Source organism: Schistocerca gregaria, chromosome 4 (genome assembly GCF_023897955.1).
Source record: "Schistocerca gregaria isolate iqSchGreg1 chromosome 4, iqSchGreg1.2, whole genome shotgun sequence".
In the NCBI taxonomy this organism is placed as follows: Eukaryota; Metazoa; Arthropoda; class Insecta; order Orthoptera; family Acrididae; genus Schistocerca; species Schistocerca gregaria.
The window spans coordinates 469,137,209-469,156,324 of record NC_064923.1 but is presented as its reverse complement, the minus strand read 5'-3'; the positions used below and the strand labels follow the sequence as shown (position 1 = coordinate 469,156,324).

The following is a 19,116-nucleotide window of genomic DNA, read 5'->3' as shown; positions in this document are numbered from 1 at the left end:
CTCACGATCTATGGAAGGATGACTCGATAAAGTGCAGACGTCACGGTACACCTCACGGGCCCTCGGGGCGTATACTCTTCGATGAAGAGGGACCAAGAACTAACGTGCTTGTGAATCCATAAGATACAGTCACATGTGGCGAGTGCAGTGGCTCTAATGCACAACAGTATCAGAGATTAAGTGATTCAGCATTTCTGAGCGTTCATTGCATCCTGTAGTGTGAAATGTGCGCTGTTACTTCATAGAATATTGACTGGAGACGTCTTCAACTTCGATCTGCGCCATAAACTAAGGCAAGTTCCGTAAATTGCTGTGAATCATGGGGATTCAGTTATTGCACAGTCTGTATCTCGTATGAGTACCAGTGTAAACCAGACCGCCATTTTTTCCGTACTGTTGACCATGGATGGACAATTCTGATGACGCTGTACGAGAACTAGCACTATCCAGGGCTATTTGGACGATCAGTCACAGAAACAGACACCTCGTCGATAATTTTCAGAGGGATGGGACGCCTTCCTCTCCCAGGTGCCACACCAAGCTCACCCGTGTTTTCGAATTTCATTATCTTCTTCTTTAAACAATTTAATGACATTGGGCCTCTCCATAAACATTTCTGTCAGTGATTCTCTCTCAGTGCAGCCCTGTAATTGCTGCCGTTCACATAAAACATTTCCACTAACAGCGCACAGCCTCTCTTCCCGGTATCCATACAGTTGATCGCGTCACGGCTTTTAAAATGGCAGCTCGGAGGCTAGACCGTCATGCAAACAGTGTACAGCATCAGATTTTCACTTGATGGGCACAGTTCGAACTAATTTCTTTTCTAGAGCAAGTAGGTTCAGTATTAACACATTTGCGTATCTACCACGTTTCGCTGTCACACGAGAATTACAACCCACATTGGATCTCTGCGGGTATCTGCACTTTAGTTATAACGGAGAGGTAATAGCCACTAGCCGCTTCTGCGTGTTGACATGGAGTGGCAAACACGAGTATCCATTAATGTATCCGTCATCCGCCGCTAGTAATCATGGCGATGTATACAACATGATGAATCGCCGACAAGGCAAATATAACTTTAGACGTGGCTACAGTGACGTGGTCGCTGCATCGAGTTTTGCAGTGACGATCTGTACGCCGTTGGCCACCACGGACACATGAAGGTTGCAGAATGTTACCCAGTACCCACTAGCGTCAGTCATAAAATAACGAACCTAAAAATTTTGTGTCCACAGTTATAGTCATCATAGTAATTCAACTTAATGGACCACCGTTGGATGAAATACTTAGAGGTTTGCGTTAAAATACAAACAAGCTGATAAAACATTAACGGAAATGGCGTAACAAAGAATACAACTTTAAAAACCTCAAATAAGGCATCTGTCGTTAAAAGTATCAAACAAAAGAACAGGTATCTGCTACAACCAATCATCAAAAAAGATCAAAAAATATTCGTCTCCAAAACCTAACTTATCATTCAGTAAAGATAACGGCTTCTCTTTGTTATGTGTATAAATTTATGGCTCATCTACAGTATTTAATAAGACTTTATGCGCGTTACCATGGGCGAAGCCTGATGATTGCTCTCTAAACCGATTGGAGAAATTACAGCCTATCTGCCCGAAATATTGTCATAGTCATCATACAGTAGTTTATAAACGCCAGAATTTAGGTATTTATTGTCGAAGTTACCTTTAGTGTGTTTAAGCATATTCTGTAACAGCTTAGCAGTAGTCTGTTCAATGTTTCAAAATAATTTACTCATTTTGTCTTAAATATTCCCCATATTGGTCATTTTAGAAAATTTCCGATACATGGTTTCCTAACTGTTGTCACTTATTGGATACAAAAATCAGATTCACTGCTATTAAAATCGGAGTCCTTAGAGACGTCTATGGGAAGTTTCATTTCTTTTCGAATTACATCAGACTTACGGGTATTCTACAGATCATTTGTTGAAAAAAAGTTTTTTTAATTTAGAAAGATTGCAGGACGCAGCATTAATAATGGCATCGCAGATGTCCTTCTATATATGACAAAAATGGTGATATACAAAAAAATATATTCTTCTTCGGCCTTCAGTGAATCAAAGCTTACGTTGAACTTCATTTAAAATATCAGTAAGTGCGAGCATTTCACATCTGGAACTATTATAAAATAACAGAGTGTCGTCAACATAACTTTTTAGTAGTGGATTTTACTTGTGATTTTAGAGTCGTCTCTGAAAATTGTAGTTCGACAAGAGTAACAAAAATTTTCGCTAAGCTGCCTGCTACAGAGTCTTCCATTTCCAAACCATCTTTTTGACATGTAATAATGAAATGTGACTGTGTTGAGCAAATATTATTTTTCTTATTTTACTACCCATACATGGTTCAGGGACGTTTCACCTCCTTCAGTGGTTTTTATATATTACCTGTTGAACAACATGCAGAATATTTATGTTTTATGACACTTACCAGATTTCTTCATATTACTGACAGAAGTATTAACATGAAGAACAAATATACAACTTATTAATCCATATTGGTTTTTATAAGTCTGTTTGCTATGTGCAGGACAGCTACAATTATTGCCTCACAATATGTCATCTGCAATTAATAAGCATTTATCAACGTTTTTAACGTAATTTCTAGATTTATTATGTAGGCCTTTTTAATTTTTTTCTACTGCTCTCCTGTCTGTATATTATGTGTTTTAAACAAGATTTCGCTATTTTCTCTTTGATAATCATTTTTTAGTTAGAGTACAATTTTTTCTGAAAAATGTGTTGAAATATGCTGATTGCGAATAGATTTTGTGAAATGTTGATTGGGGAGAGGGCGAAGACTATGTATATAAACTTGCTTTTTGTAGATCTCGTGTTTTTGTGCTTCTGCAGGATGCCTGAGCGGAATTTCCTGGCACATACTGCTTCACTGTTTGTTCTGAGTATGAATTTTTCATCATTTAGAGAAATAGGCTGTAGGGAGGGGGGGGGGGGGCGAAGGGTGCGTTTTTGTTTGTTTGTTTGTTTGTTTGTTTGTGTGTGTGTGTGTGTGTGTGTGGGTGTGTGTGTGTGTTTTATGTGTCTTTGTCGGTCTTCTGATAATCCCTTTAGAGCTGAGAATAGGTTTCTATACCATAGTGCTGTGCATTCATTCATTAATTCCTTTACTTCAACTATGGCTTTTTATATCTCGTAATTCTCTTCTGTTATATGTTTCTGTAGGTGGCTATTGCTGTATTTAAGAATTTTTGAACCTGTTTCTGTGTGTGTTGGTGTGTGTTTCTTCTCCCTGTGATGTTCTGCTAATAAGGAATGATTTCCATTTCTATTAAGTGCCCATCTGTGTTCAGTGTGTTTCATATTGAATTTTCCACTTGCGGTTTGATTGTTGATGTATAGTTGTGCTGTTGCTTGTGGGTTTTCTGGGTATGGAAAATATGTTGGTTATTGTGTCTGTGTATTGCGATGCCTAAGACATTTAGTTTGTTGTCCTTTGAATACAAAACAAATGTTACAGACAAATTAAATCAAAATAATGGATAATGCACCCAACGCACACCAGCTACCAGATCAACACCAATAAACAACCACAGACACATATCATAAGCATACATCCCACAAACATACTCAACACGTCTGAAAACGAAGCATATAGAACTAGAAACAAAAGGCACACATTCATCTGTAACATAAGCAGCTCACGGAATAGCCAATAAATTTTAAAAAAAGACTGAAAATTGTCTACAGAACAGGAAACTCAATACAACAGAAACTGAGAACCATTAGCGCCAACACAGGCAAACACAACACATCTGAGATCTACCAGTTTATGTGTCAAGACTGCAACTCAGTTTATATTGGACAAACAAGTAGAAAACTCAACATCAGCTAGACTGATCACAGAAGGGCACGCGAGAGTAACAGCAGTCACTTCACATTAACATATCGTCTCACATCGTCTCGTGGACAAGAAACACAGACCAACAGACATAAACACAGACCGAAAAATTCTTAAATACAGCAACAGCCGCCTATAGAAACTTATAATAGAAGAAACTTACCATATACAAAAAGCTATAGTAGAAGGAAAGGAAGTGCTGAATGAATGCACAGCATAATGCTACGAAACCCCATTGTCAGCTCTAAAGGAATTATCAGAAGACCGACTAAGACACACAAAACAAACACATGCCCACATACACACACACACACACACACACACACACACACACACACATAAATACATACGTACACTCCACATACACACACACACAAACACAAACACACACACACACACACACACACACACACACACACACACACACACAAAGCCTAGGATCTCTGCAAAATTCAAAATTCCCACCCAGAAAAAAAATGGCAGAACAACTGAACATCACACAAATAGTGAAACAGTATGCGCTAGGAAGCTCCGCTTAAACATCCTGTAGAAGCACGAGAACGTAAGATCTACAAAAGGTAAGGGCAGGCATATGCACACAACGTGCGCTCGCCCTCCCCATCAATATCTCACATGGCCTAATCACAGACAGCATATTTCAACACTTCTTTCGAAAAATTTTCTAAAAAAACTGGTAAATGAGAAAGATAAAATAGTAAAACTTTGTTTACAAAACACCATAATATACAGACAGGAGAACAATAGAAAAGAAGTAAAAATAAAAAATCAATAATATCATATAAGGCCAAAATATAAAACATAAAAATTACGTTAAAATTGATAAACGCTTTTTAACTTCAGATGACATATTGGAATGCAATAATTATAATTGTGGTGCAAATACCAAACAGGCTTGTGAACACTAATATGTAACAATAAGTTCTATATTGATTCTTCGTGTTAATATTCCTGTCAATAATCTGAAAAAGCTGGCAAGTATTATAATGCGTAAATGCTTCGTATATTGTTCAACAGACGATAAATCAAACCTGCTGAAGATGTTGAAACTTTGATGAACCATTTATGGCCAGTAAAAACAGAAAAACTGTGTTTGGTCAAAACAGAACCACAATTTCTCCTTCACATCTTGGCAAGAAAATCTAGATAAGGAAAGAACTTTGACCACAAAATGACCATATCTTTTAAGCTGTATTTTATGTTTAAAAGAAAAGCATTTAACTGTTAAGTAGTTCCAAGTAGTTCAATAAATTTGGACACTTCTTCTGTACTCATAATTTTATTTCGTAGTAGATTATATTTAATTATGTCAGTTATTTCTGTAATCAGTTATATTTGTATACAAATTTGTAAGTGAGGAAAATCCAGCACCATCAAGCATATCAGCGTTATAAATTGCCTGAGCCAGTAATTTTACGTAATGTATTCTTATAAATTGCTTGTTCTGCAGTTATGTTTTGTTGTTATTCAGCTTAGATTTCACTTTTTGAATTTCATGTTACTACATTGTATTTTTGTAACATTTTTACTTACTGTGCGCCTCAGTAGCTGCTATTGATGTCATGCAGAAGACGGTGGTCCGAGCGTCTACCACTTAAGCCATACCCTCTCCACACCACCCGGCAGCTACCGTTCGTGCCTCGAGAGCCTGTACCTGCTCCGTTCATCACTTCCATTTGCCACGATTGGGTATATTTTCTATTAATTATTCCTACGTTTAGACGTTCAGTTTTTCATATTTTGTTGTCAGATGTCCCTCTAAGTCTGTAACTGCACTTACATTCCAGAGGATGGTCTGAATATGGTTTCAAAAAAGAGTAAAACCAATCACAATTTTAGTAATTTTTTATGTGGCCATGACTGTTTTAATTTTTTTTTTAGTATTCCGCTTGGATCGCTGTGCAGTTGTCAAGTAGGCCAATACATACTAACAGACAGTGCTGCCCCTAAATCAATTTTTTTGTCTTAATCTATTATTTTCTTTTTTTGTGAATTTAACTCAAACTGTCGCTCTCGTAAATCAAAACTTTCTTCCGCCGATCCCTTCAAATTACCTACTGGAAGAGAAGCATCACCTCATTCTACGCTATCCGTTTTTCATTAAATGCGATGGTCGTGAGAATTTGTTTGGCGACATGGTAGCAATGGTGTGTTTAATGCTGTAATAGGAAATATATTTCTGCGCTCCGTAAATCTTTCTCGATGAGAAATGTGTACCTCCAAAAGCAACAGTAGTCGAACAGTTCTACAGATTTGTGTAATTGCAAATGAAAGGAACGAACATTACAGTTTAACGTCCTTCGAAGAGGAAGCCATTGGTGACGGTCCGCAAACCTGATAAGGGACAAATGAGAAAGAAAGTCGGCCGTGTGCTTTCAAAGCAACCGTCCCAGCAGTCGCCTGAAGGTATTTAGGGAAATCAGGGGAAAACTAAATGCGAATCGCCGGATGGGAATTAAGACCATCGTCCTCCTGAATACAAGTCTAGTGTATTTCCATAGCCCCATCCTGCTGAGTTGAGGCTTCAAATGGAATTCAGATTTTGTCGCACGTCAATCATATGAAGTACCAAATTCCACACTTTTATCCCCTTGATCACCTTCACTGATCACTCAAACTTTGCAATGTGCTCTATTATTTCTACAGGCTGGCCTCTAGAGCACATTTTAAGTGGTTTACAGTGAATGTAACAGACGTAAACTTAGTAAAAAGGCTCACGTTTCCGTTACTGCAGATGACTGACGTTTTTCAATAAGGAGACGCAAATTAACTGAGAATCAGAAGCTCCAATACAAAAAATAAAAGGAAAACATTTTTATAACGAAAAGATGTTTGCCTGCACTGCATATGTGATGTTTTCTATTTGTAACTGTCATTTTTACATGAGTTCCAATATTCCATATTTACATGAGTTCCAATATTTTTCTTTATTGTTATTTCGCCCCCATAGCCCCATATGGCAGAGTGTTTGGCTGTCGACGGATAGAATTGGGCAACTTATTCTAAATATTTTAAATATTTAAAAAATTGTACTCGTCAATAGAAAAAAATCAATGTTTTACATAATTTAAAGACAGTAGGTCAGTTGCCTAAATTAAAAGATGAAAGGTTGAGTTCTTGCATGATTAAAATATATACATAGATAAATGCAGAATTAATGTTTCACACACTATAAAGGACAGATGGTCGGTTGCAGAAATTAAAAGATAAAAAGTCGGTGTGTTGCTTGACTAAAACAACTGCGTAGAGGAGTAAAAGTGGTGAGAGATGTAGACTGCCAGGTAAAGGGTTATCAGGGAGTTACATTATGTGGGGTAGGACGCAGCAGGGGATTTGTGTGGGTAGATGATTGGAGCAGCGATTTCGGAGGGTAAGAGAGGTGCAGTTCGATAGCGAACATGAGAAGGTGAACGTAGGGGAATGGTGAAGAAGTGAGCCCTGACACAGGGGGAAACGGTGGTTTCTCCTAGATCTTATAAGATCGTTATATACCAAAGTAGATTTCAAGGTCATGTAAAGGGAGTTGATTACTTTGAGAAGGGGTGTGGAATGTGTGCAGGTGTACTGTTGGGGGAATGTGGTGGTAGACACATGGCAGAGTAGCAGGATAAGAAAAAAGGTGGGAAACTAATAGGTGGTTAGTGTCGAGTTTGCGGGTTACACAGGATACTAGAAGGCCTATGATGAGGAATTTTATAATTTGGTGAAGGATTCAGTTAGGGGAGGGTAAGTGGATCCGAAAGGCCAGGCAGAGTGCGTGGCGTCAAAGGATTGTAGGGCGTGACAGATGGCCAAGCCCCATTTGCACAGGTGGATCACATCAGAGATTCGAAGATGTGGGGGATCGTGGAAGAGTGCGAGTCCCATGTTCAACATGTTAGTGGTTTTAGTAGGTTTAGACTATTGTGGACTTTCTGCCGAATGTTTAGTAGATGGGATTTCCATGTTAATCGATGAGCAAGTGTTAGTCCGAGATATTTTAGCACGGTAGTTAATTGGATTGGACAGTCGTAAATGGTAAGATATAAGTTGTTGGGGAGGAAGCTGCGGGTGGTTCGGCCTATAATTATTGCCTGGGTTTTGGTAGGGCTGATTTTGATAAACCGCAGGTTGCTCCCTAAGTTGATCTGATTGAGATTGAGATGAAAGGATCTTTGGGATTTCAGTAGAGTAGTTTAGAGCCGCAGAAAGGGCTATCACCATCATACTGGAGGAGATCAACAGGAGATGGCGGCTTTTGCATTTCGGCAGTACAGACATACATGGCAGGAAAGAGGACAGATCCTTGGGGCATATCTGTAGTGGGATGGAAGTTACAGGAGTTGGTGTTGTTGACGGTGACATAAACTGAGCGGTTAAAGAGAAAGCAGATAAAGTAGACACAATTTATGGGAAGTGCAAAGGTCTGGATCTTAAAGAGGAGACCGAAATCCCGCAAACGGTCACATGCGTTTTCGAGATCAAAGATGGCAATAATGTTGGACTTATAATTGTTGATTTGGTGGGAAAGGAAATGTGTAAGGTACAGGAGTTGACATCGGAGGAGAAATTTGGACAGAAACCACACTGACGGACAGAAGTGGGTAGCTCTAGTTTTAGGTGTTTATGGCTATGTCAGGATCTGATGGACTCTACCGTGCTAAATATGGAAGTGAGGCTGATGGTATGGTGGGTGGAGGTGTCACTGTAATGTTTGTAACTTTTAGGATAAGGAGGATTCGAGAGGTTTTTCCACAGCTCAAGATAGAAATGCATGTGAAGGACTATATTCTAAAGTGTAATTAGGATTACCAAGAAGGAGCTGAGGCATTTTTTCACGTGTCTGTAGGCTATGCAGACGTGTTGTTATGGAGTATCTGTTGAATGTCTTGTGTTGTTATCGAAGTATTAAGTTCTGTCTGCGGAAGCAAGGAGGGAGGGGTGAGATACAGAAATGTGCTCGAGAGCTGTCGTGAATAAGGAGTAATCGCAATGGAGGTCATCAGGGATGGTGAAGGTGTTAGAGGAGTAGAATATAAAGCGGTTTAGTTTTCTTAGGTAGATGGGTAGTGGTGATTACGTGCAGGAAGGGGTAGGAACGAACAGGTTTGTTGCCAGTAAGATTGTGAAATATCTTACAGTTTATAGGCACTGTGGTGTTTAGGTTTGTGCATGTTTGGCGCCAGATTAGTCGTTTCCTTGAGCTAAACAGATTTCTAAAGTGCCTTTGTAGTTTTCTGTGGTGTGTAAGTGTGCCTCAGTCACAGGTGTGCAGAAAGGATTGGTATATGTGACGTGAGTTACAGGGGAGGAGGAGAGTATGTGGATGAGGTGTCGGGTAGTGCAGATAGATAGGCTGTGGAATATGGTGAGTTATGGCGTTCGTCAAGACCTGTCGGAGAAAGGTGGCAGCGTGATGGAAGAACTTTGCGCTGGAAGGGAAAGAGATGGATCTGATTTGAATAGCAATGTATTCCCTGTAGCCATCCCAGTTGGTACATGAGTAATCCTCGATGTGTTAGGGAAAGCCAGGAGGAGTGAGTTAGAGTGCGTTGTGTAGAGGAAGGTGAATAGCACAGAGAGATGGTTACTTCCAACAGGGTTGAGGACTACAGCAGTAATGTGCCCAAGGAAGTTAGGAGGTGCAAGGATAACATGAGGTGAGAAATTGTTTTCAGAGTGGGTATACTCTGGGACAGGGAGTAAATAACCATGGAGGTCTTCAGTAATTCGACGCCACTGCTCGAGTTCAGCTGCAATAATGTAAGTTGAGAAGATGTGATAAATGTGGGCGAGGAAATAGTAGGGGATGAGATGATGCAGTGGGATATATATATAGCGGCACAGGTAAGAGAAATTGTTTTGAGGAGGATAGTGAGAATGAGGTGCTTGGTAATAGTATTGTAAAGGGATTGTGATCTTGAGTTCTTGTGGTGGTGAATAGCGACTCTGCCTCTTATCGTGGGGAGCAGGTTATTGGTTCGGTGGAGGATGTATGGAAAAGTGCAGAGAGTATGATGGGGCTGGAGGAAGATATCGTTCAGTATAAAAGTATCGATGTTTCGTTGCGATAAGACGTGCATGCAGAGGAGTTTGTTAGCTGATAAGCAGCGAATATTCTGGAACAGGATGCTACTGTTGCAACATAATTTAGGGAAAGAAATTTTGATCTGAATGAGTGGGTGGGTTGGGTTAAAACTAAGATGTCGAGATGGGAAACAAGGAAGTAGACCTGCTTGCGGATGTCTTGTGAGTTGAGGAGAAAGACAGAGTAGGCAGTATGGGAAATTAGTTGGAAAGGGTGGTGTTTTGAAGGATGATGGTCAGAGAACGAAAAATGTCTTCAGCTGTGAGAGGTAGGCAGAAGGAGTGATTGAGGTGGAAGGGATTGTCAGGAGATTCGATGGGAACTGTCAGCTCAGGTTTGGTGGAGATTTGGTTTTGCACTTTGAAAGAAAGGTCGGGCAGGTTACAGGTATTACGCGTAGGAGTGGAGGTGAAGTTAGGAGATTGATAGATGCGGCTCCTATGTGAAGAATGTGGTCAATTGTCTATGGGAATTTGGTGAAAATGCAAACTTTAAGAGTTGGGCCAGAGTCATCAAAAATGCACCGTGCTTCCCAAACTTCTAGATGTGGGCTGGCGTTGGGCTCGACTTCCCGTGCCATGGTCACTGCGTCGACCCGTTTGATCATGGCTGAGATGATAGAGGGTTTGGCGATGAGGTTGCAGTTGTTTTGTCTGGGTGGTAGTGGAAAAGGGTGAGAGGTTTGCATGGGTAGCAAAAGTTATTTGTGGGGTTTCCTGGAGGAGTCCAATGTGGAAGTCGGGATAAGGGGTTTGATAAGGATTGAGCATTTTCTGGGTATGAGCTGAGAGTTGAATAAAGAGGAGGTACAGTTTCACCTTGTAAGGAAGAGGGTTTTTGAGTTGAAGATGTTGGTGATGGACAGGAGACGAGGAAAGTATGAAGTCTATAAAGTCTGGGCTTTGTGTTTGCTTTGTTCGTTTTTTGGGATCGGATTGGAGACAATGTCAGTGCTGAGACATTTCATTGTCTTTCTGATGAGTGTAGGCAGTGAGATAGTGGTGGGTGCAACTAGTAGGCAACTGGTGACAGCATTGTTCGGAAACGGATATGGACGAAGAGGGCACTACATCTCAGGATCTTGTTGTAAAGTTATCTGTATGAGTCGGGGGAGATGGAACAAGTGTTCCGACAGGTGTTAATGCTGCTTTCAGTGATGCTGATCCCTGTGCTGGAGGTGCGGAATACAAAGAGGTTGCTATGGAGGCCGATGTGCGTGGACAGGAGAAGGCTGGGAGAGGAGGATAGGCCTGGTGGAACGTGGAACTGCTCCTTGTGGTGGTTATAGCGGACTGGGAGGGGCAAGCATAAACAATGCTGGTTGTGGTGGTGGCAGAAAGCATCGAGAGGTGGATATACGAAGACGTGGTATCCGGCAGATAGGCGACGTGATTTTCAGTCGATGGCCCATGGATAGTTGGCGTCGTCGACAGTGCCGGCGGCGACGCCGACGGTACAGTGGCTAGACGGCGGCGAGACGGAGATGGTTACAATGACGACAATCCAGAAAATTAAGTAACTATCAGCATACAAGCACACTCACAGAAGTAGATTCGAAGACACAATAAACTACAAGCACGAACAGTTACGGTCGCAATGCATCAGGGAATACCCTTACCAGCCTGTGCAACAAGGTGCGTAAACAGGCAAACTAGCACTAGCGTGTAACTTAGCCTTTCTATTCGGATGGTCCTGGGGAAGGTGAAGAGTTCCAAAAATACGTTTTCTTATATATGGTTCATCATAACATTAAACAAAGATAACACTTTCATGCCAAATGGGACATAAAAAACTGGTCCAATTTATACAGTCATACAACAGCATGGAGTTGCATTCATGCACTGGCAATCGTTCGAGGCATCTGCGTACGTCTGCCATAGCACAGGAAATTCCATGGCTGTGATTCGAGGGTTATTCGGAAAGTAAGGAACGATCGGTCGTAAAATGGAAACCACAGTGAAAATCCAATGAAGTTTTGTGTGTTGGGCAGTGTCTCTAGTATGCCCATCGATCTCGTTCTTTTGAGTTCTGAGCCCACAGGTAGCACATAAAGATACATAAAACAATAGTGTCTCCCGCCAAGTACGAGAACCTGGTGAGAAATTTCGCCTGAAGCTATGCAACCAACATTACATAACTGTCGTGCGGTTTCTTCTTCAAGAAAATTCTCAGCCGCTTTCTGCAGAGACAATGAAGATGCTCCTGCATCATTTTCAATTGGAAATGGTTGATTACCCACAGTACAGCTCGTAGTTGTCTCCCTCTGAGTTTCATATTTGCTCACATGATCTTCCGGCTATGAAGACAACATTTTGGCACAGACAACGAGCTGTAGGCCAGCGTAGAGAATTGGCAGAAAGCACTGGTGGCTGCCTTCTATAAGGAGGGTATCGGAAAGTTGGTACAACTCTACGACAAACGTCTAAGTCGGATCGGTGACTATGGAGATAAGAAGCTGGAAGTTGTAGCTAACTGTTGCAAATGAAACAATTTTTATATTCACTGTGGTTTTCATGTCGCGACCTATCGTTCCTTACTTTCTGAATAACCCTCATAGTTCTATGTACGTGCTTACACAGTGCAGTGCACGAAAGACTGTCGTACTGCTGTTGTCCACATCGTCATAAGAGTTTACTGACCCTGTTGACGTGAAGACGAGGAGTGATTTGATTTTTCTCATCTGGCTTCGTATTTTTTCTGTTAATGCAAACTGATGTTACTAACACAATAGCGCTATCAAATACAGCTTACTGACGGCACCCGGCATGCGTGGATTACTTCTCGGTTTTCAGTTACTCTGGTAATATTTTTCACAGACATTAAATCTTTAGTACAGTTATTCAGCATTTTAAGAGGAAGTTGTTAATAGTATGTTAAAACCGTTAAATTCAGTCAATGTACATTAAGGATGCACAGCACGGTTGCGCAGTGGTACAACTCTGGACACGTTTGGAGAAGACAGCGGTTCTAAGGCAAATGCCAGAATAGATGCTACGAAACGTACACGGTCGAGTTCGTTGCACACCATCCAACAATCCGAGCTTATCCTCTGTCTCTAACCACATCATCGTCGACAGGACGTTAAACCCTACTTGTCCTGTCTTTCTTCACCTAAAAGATCAGTATAACCTTTTCGCCAACTTACATTTTATTTTCTGATAAAGCAGACACAACAAAGAAGCAACAGATTAACTCCTGTAAATACTCAGTGATGACTGTAGCAAAATATGACATTTTACTCTTATTGTAGCACTTAAGCTCTCAGTGTGTAGCGGAAGATAAAATCTTCAGGCAAATTAACTATGTGCACCAGTTTGATATTCAAACTGGACATTATGCGTTAGATGCTAAATAGACGAGTTTAACACCAATTCCACAACTGAATTATTATCTTTCAGGAAACTCCAATAAAAAGTTATCTGGGCTAATGCTACATTCGTTCAATTTGTTCAATCGCATGTAATGCCGCACATAGCATTGCTGAGGTTCTTGTGAGATTGGATCCACACATAACTACTATGCACTTACTCTTCGTAATATGCTATTGTTACTAGAGTGGTACACATACACAGAGCGGTCTTGAATAACTAGACAAACTTTGTGAGTTAATTCCATGTTCATATTGGGATTTTTACGAACTACCTGGTGATCAAAATGTCAGTATAAACATGAAAACTTAATAAACCACGGAATAATGTAGACAGAGAGGTAAAAATTGATACACTTGGTGATGATCGTGTGCTCAGCCGCCAGTTTCGTCATGCTTGACCTCCCAGGTCCCCAGACCTCTGTCCGTGCGATTGTTGGCTTTTGGGGTTACCTGAAGTCGCAAGTGTATCGGGAACGACCGACATCTCTAGGGATGCTGAAAGACAACATCCGACGCCAATGCCTCACCATAACTCCAGACATGCTTTTCAGTGCTGTTCACAATATTATTCTTCGACTACAGCTATTGTTGAGGAATGATGGTGAACATATTGAGCATTTCCTTTAAAGAACATCATCTTTGCTTTGTCTTACTTTGCTATGGCAATTATTGCTATTATGATCAGATGAAGCGCCATCTGTCCGACATTTTTTGAACTTTGTATATTTTTTTTTGGTTCCAATAACACAACTGTCATTCCAAGCATGTGTGTCAATGTGTACCTCTCTATCTACATTATTCCGTGATTTATTCAGTTTTCAAGTTTGACTTTTTTATCACCCAGTATATGGTACAGTATCTCTTAAGGGTGGTAGCCACCCTTGACAGTCGACACCGCAAATGGTTTCAACTGATAGCTTGTGCAAAATAGACTGTGTATAGTATATAACCTATATTGGCCATTGAACATGACACCTAAGTGCTCACCGATGCTAACGCAATGTAACAGTACCAGACAAACAGCGTATTCGAGAAGCTAACATTATCGACTCACGGATGTGCGTGCAATTATCTCCTCAAGCAATCGACCTAGAAAGAAGGGCTCCACGAGTGTACTCTGGTTCATAAAACTGGTCTTTCTTCCAGCACAGAGGTTGTCCATTACTGCCACTACGAGTAGTTAGACCACATAGTTCGTTTATTGACTTTTCCTGACAGATCTCAAACCCAGAAGCTTCCCTTTCGTGGACAGAATGCTTATCGGCAGAGTTTTCCAGGTACGTCTCATGGCTCAGCTTCATTTCTGCCAGCAATACTGTCCCAATATTCCAGATTCTGCAGAAGTCCTCCTTATGTCCAGCGGAACTAGCGCTCCTGATTTAAATGCTATAATGATGAATAATTACGGTGCACACTGAGAGCTTAACTGCTACAATCAGAGTAAAATGCCATATTTTGCTACATTCACCACTGAGCATTTACTGGAGTTAACCTGTTGCTTCTTTGTTGCTTCTGCAAGGAGAGCATTTGGAAGTGCTTTTGAGCTGATACCTTTCAGATCCAGTGTGCAACATGGTCAAAGAATACACAAACTCACAAAAAAACCTTTCATAAATGCAATCCTCATTCGGTTAAAAACGTAAGATTATTACAAGTGCAGTAACTTCTAATAAGAAATATTCACAACTAAATATATTTACTTTAAAATTCCACTGAATGGCTAATATATCTATGCATTAGGCTGGTGGCAGATTAGTTTTAAATTTATGTTAATCGTGTATCTCAAAAAAGTCTATGGTCGAAATGCTAGAAATGTTTGCTAACATCAGACAACAGCGAATAGTTCTTAATAAGTAAGGTGCTTTATGTTTCCAATGAATTCCCTTTAAAGGATCTACGAAAACAACTTTAGGGCTGAAGAATACATCAGGCAACAAAGTAAACAAATCTTAAAACACTAATCCAGTTATTGAAATTACAAATTTTCAATAAGAGAAAACAACAGGTTTGGTCTGATCGGAAGGAGCAACGGCCCGGAATATTATTCTAACAACCGTTTAAAATTTCACCACCTTTCAGTTAGACGTCGTTTAGACAGAACAATTTTTAATCACTGTCCACTGGCCAAATTATTATACGACCACAAATGACATGACATATAATATACTCATAACTATTATACTCTAAGGCAGCTTTACCTATATACAAGACATTATATGTGACCAACTGGTCAAGGCGAGACTTCAGGCAATTCTGAAAAATTTGATAAAATGAACTTGAAATTTCTGCCCTCATCATAAATTTTAATACAGTAAACAGTTCAGGTGAGTTGTCAGTTTAATTACTATACCACAAATATTATCACTATTGTTTTACGCAAAAGTAATCTTATTAGATTTGTTAAGTTTGACATACGACAGCAGCGCCAAGGCCAACGAACAATCGCGCAACAATTTTAGCATAACTTCGAACATGGACCAATTACGTGCTAATACGAGCCTTATTTGTTGAGCTCAGTACATGACGCTGGTTTTCGACGACTCATTAGGTTCCATCAAGCAACACAATTACTAAACCAGCTAGGTCTGAAACACAGATTCTTAATTTTTAAAATAAATTCTTCAACAAATGACAGAGAGGTGAACAAGAATACAAATAAGATACAGCGGAACACCTACGACACTAACTATGCTTACAGTTAATCTACGGAAAATAATATTAATAATAAATTACAAAATATTGGCGCTTATCGCCAGTACAGAACATGGGCAAGATGAGACAGAACGGGCGTGCAACAGTCACTATTTAACGGACAACATCTACAATGCAAGCTGAAAGGCGAAGCTGATACTAAGAAATTGCTCAGCATAACAGACCATTCTGCAAATTAAGGCATTTTAGTATCGGCTTTCTTGAAAACCCTGCCTAGCACCATATTAAGGAAACGTCCGCAGGTCGTGGCCTACGGGCTAGAGTTGCTGCCTCTGGATCACGGGTCCCCGAAATTTGGAAATTTGTGGTAAATTCCTATGGGATCAAACTGCTGAGGTCATCGGTCCCTAGGCTTACACACTACTTAATCTAACTTAAACTAACTTGCCCTAAGGACAACAAACACAACCATGCCCGAGGGAGGACTCGAACTCCCGACGGGGCGGGGTCCCGGGCTCGATTCCCGGCCGGATTAGGAACTTTCTCTGCCCGGGGACTAGGGGTTTGTGTTGTCGCCTTCATTTGTGAGAGTGACTAGATTGTATTGTGAAATGAAAAAGGACTGTGTAAAAATTGGGACTTTGTACGGGCGCTGATGACCGCGGAGTTGAGCGCCCAACAGACTAAAACATCATCATATTACGCAACAGAGACAAGAAGGCAGAATGGGCGACTCGCAACATACACTTCCCCTTCCGTCAATGCCACAGCCCACTGCCGGTTCAACAAGCAGCGTACAGCCCAGATGGAAAAGAGGCAGGAAGGAAATAATGACTTCCAGTCCCACTGCACATTGCAGCAATGTAACAACGAGAAGCCAAAATTTGTGCCGGCACAGCCTCGAATCCAGACGCTCCGCTTCTCTAGAACGGTTGCCTTAACCGCATCGGCCATCCAGACACGCTTTCCGTTACACCCAAATTCGCAACTTCGCGCGAACCCCGTCCATTAATCCCATACCCGCAGATTTCTCCTCCTCCATAGGAATTTGGACGCTGGTTATGCGTCCGCACCGAAATTTTTTCATCAAACAGCCTTCAAGGCCGCGGAATTATGAGTGGACATGTCCGACAGAACAGACACCACTCATATCTCTATCTCTCTATAGTGCCTAAGCTATCCCTTAAACAGCTGTTGCTCAGCAGCCCTTGTATACAGCACACAGTAAAAACATTTGATGTTATTACTGTGCAACACAGTCATTATATCTGATGGGGCCAGTTTTCATAGTAGGCTTCAATCATGTTGGTAAGTGCAAAGATAAAATTGTAGTGCAAAAGCATTTCACAAACCTACTAAACCACGAGCTGTGTATACGCTGCTCGTACCCAGAATTGTGAATACAGTCTGCAGTAACAACACAAGCAAGTGAAATTTTCGCACAGCCTAAGACTGTGTGCTGGGCTGTGACGCGAATCTGGAACATATGCATTTCAAGGGCAAGTGCTCCACCGACTGAGCTATTCAAGCGCGACTCACTGCCCTCCCTCATAGCCCTAGAACAGTAAAAAGTGTTTACTACATGCTGCATCCATAGACAATAACGGAGGAACGTATCTTCATACGTTTACAGCAATCTGTAGGTCGTTCTTAATAGCAAAGAGCTTGAGCTAGAAGAGATGTGTTTCAAATTTCGAAGATGATGAAGTGCTCATAGCTTTTAAGGTAGGCATTTTAGAGCCTATATTGTCTCGACAGTTTCTCTTGTTACGGTCCACAATACAACCCCTCTGAACCTAAGAAACTATTTTTAGCACCCTGTATTCGTATACCATAAACAGTGGAAGAAAGTAGAAAACAAAGTTTAATGTTACTTGTAAATGATAAAAGGTCGTATCTGAGGCTGATTGCTCATCAGAAACCAGAACACAATGTAATCAATTTTTTACTTAATTTCATACATTCTTTATGCCAAAGTTAAGCAAAAGCGTTAGGTTCAACTTCTTGTCGTCCAATGAGAAATTGAATAAAAAGTAAAACAGAATATTGGAATTCTCTTGAAAAATAAGTTTAACCTGCTATATGTAATGGATAATAGATGTACTATATGCTATAAAGTTTTACGTTTTGTATGTATCTGAATGAACTCTTCAACTTTCAACACCTACAATTCCTATTATTCAATTGCAAAAATCTGTCTCACCAAGAAATAATTTATTGCCTTAAATAGTCCCTGTTATACATTTTTTAAATTATTTGTAAACTGCAGTAGTTGGCAGTTTGAACCTAGAATGACTTTGCAACCTCTCTGGCCTAGATAGATCCATTGATTAAGTTGTGAAGGGTGTCACAGATACGTTGTATCCTCCCCTGAGAGAAGCTGGGCCACAACAACCCTTAATATACTGCGACTATGTCGGAGCTGACATCCGAGCTGATTCTATACGTACTATACTGAGAACAGACATGGGAACACAGCTGGCCAAGGGGGTGTCTCAACATCACACAGACAGTTTTTAGAGGCATCCGACGTGCGCCAAAGAGCATTGTCCTCTTCAAACATGGCATCACGAGACTGTCACATGAGAGCTAGCACACGAAAATGGTCCACAATATGGCGACCCTGCCTTTAAGTGGTCAGACGTGGTCGAAAGGAACCTTGACGACGAATACAGCTGCCCTTAAATTTCAATGCACTGCAACATCTGTCCATTGTCACATCCGAATGTCCCACTCAGATGAAAACTCACTCAAGAAAGTCACTTCCAAAATGTGTTAGGTGCTGATAACGCTGTCTCACACGAGTGTGTGGCACCTTTGGTTTCTTCAGCGTCAAGTCAACTTCTCACACAGTTCGCGCCCATTAAACACACTACCAGGCGTTATAACAGCACTAAATACGAGGGTTGGAACTTAAATAGTGGCAACTATTTATTCACAACCGATACAGAAGAGTTACATGTTTGCACCTGTTACTGTCCTTCAAAGGAGTCACCAGCGTTGCTACTATTTAATTTCCAACCCTCGTATGAACAACAGCAATACACTCTACAAATAGAAGTACAGCAGCAACCAATTACATAGCCGCTCATGGGCTATACGTGTAGGATGCTATATTG

General features: G+C 40.8%; 1 protein-coding gene across 1 annotated transcript in view; it reads left to right on the top strand.

The window, feature by feature from the left end:
* Positions 1–19,116, top strand: part of LOC126267133 (G-protein coupled receptor 52-like) — an 882,235-nt gene that overhangs the window by 42,089 nt on the left and 821,030 nt on the right. Inside the window, exon 2 of the mRNA XM_049972056.1 lies at positions 5,477–5,597. The gene's annotated coding sequence lies outside the window, so the exon portion shown is untranslated. The remainder of the gene's footprint in view (positions 1–5,476; positions 5,598–19,116) is intronic.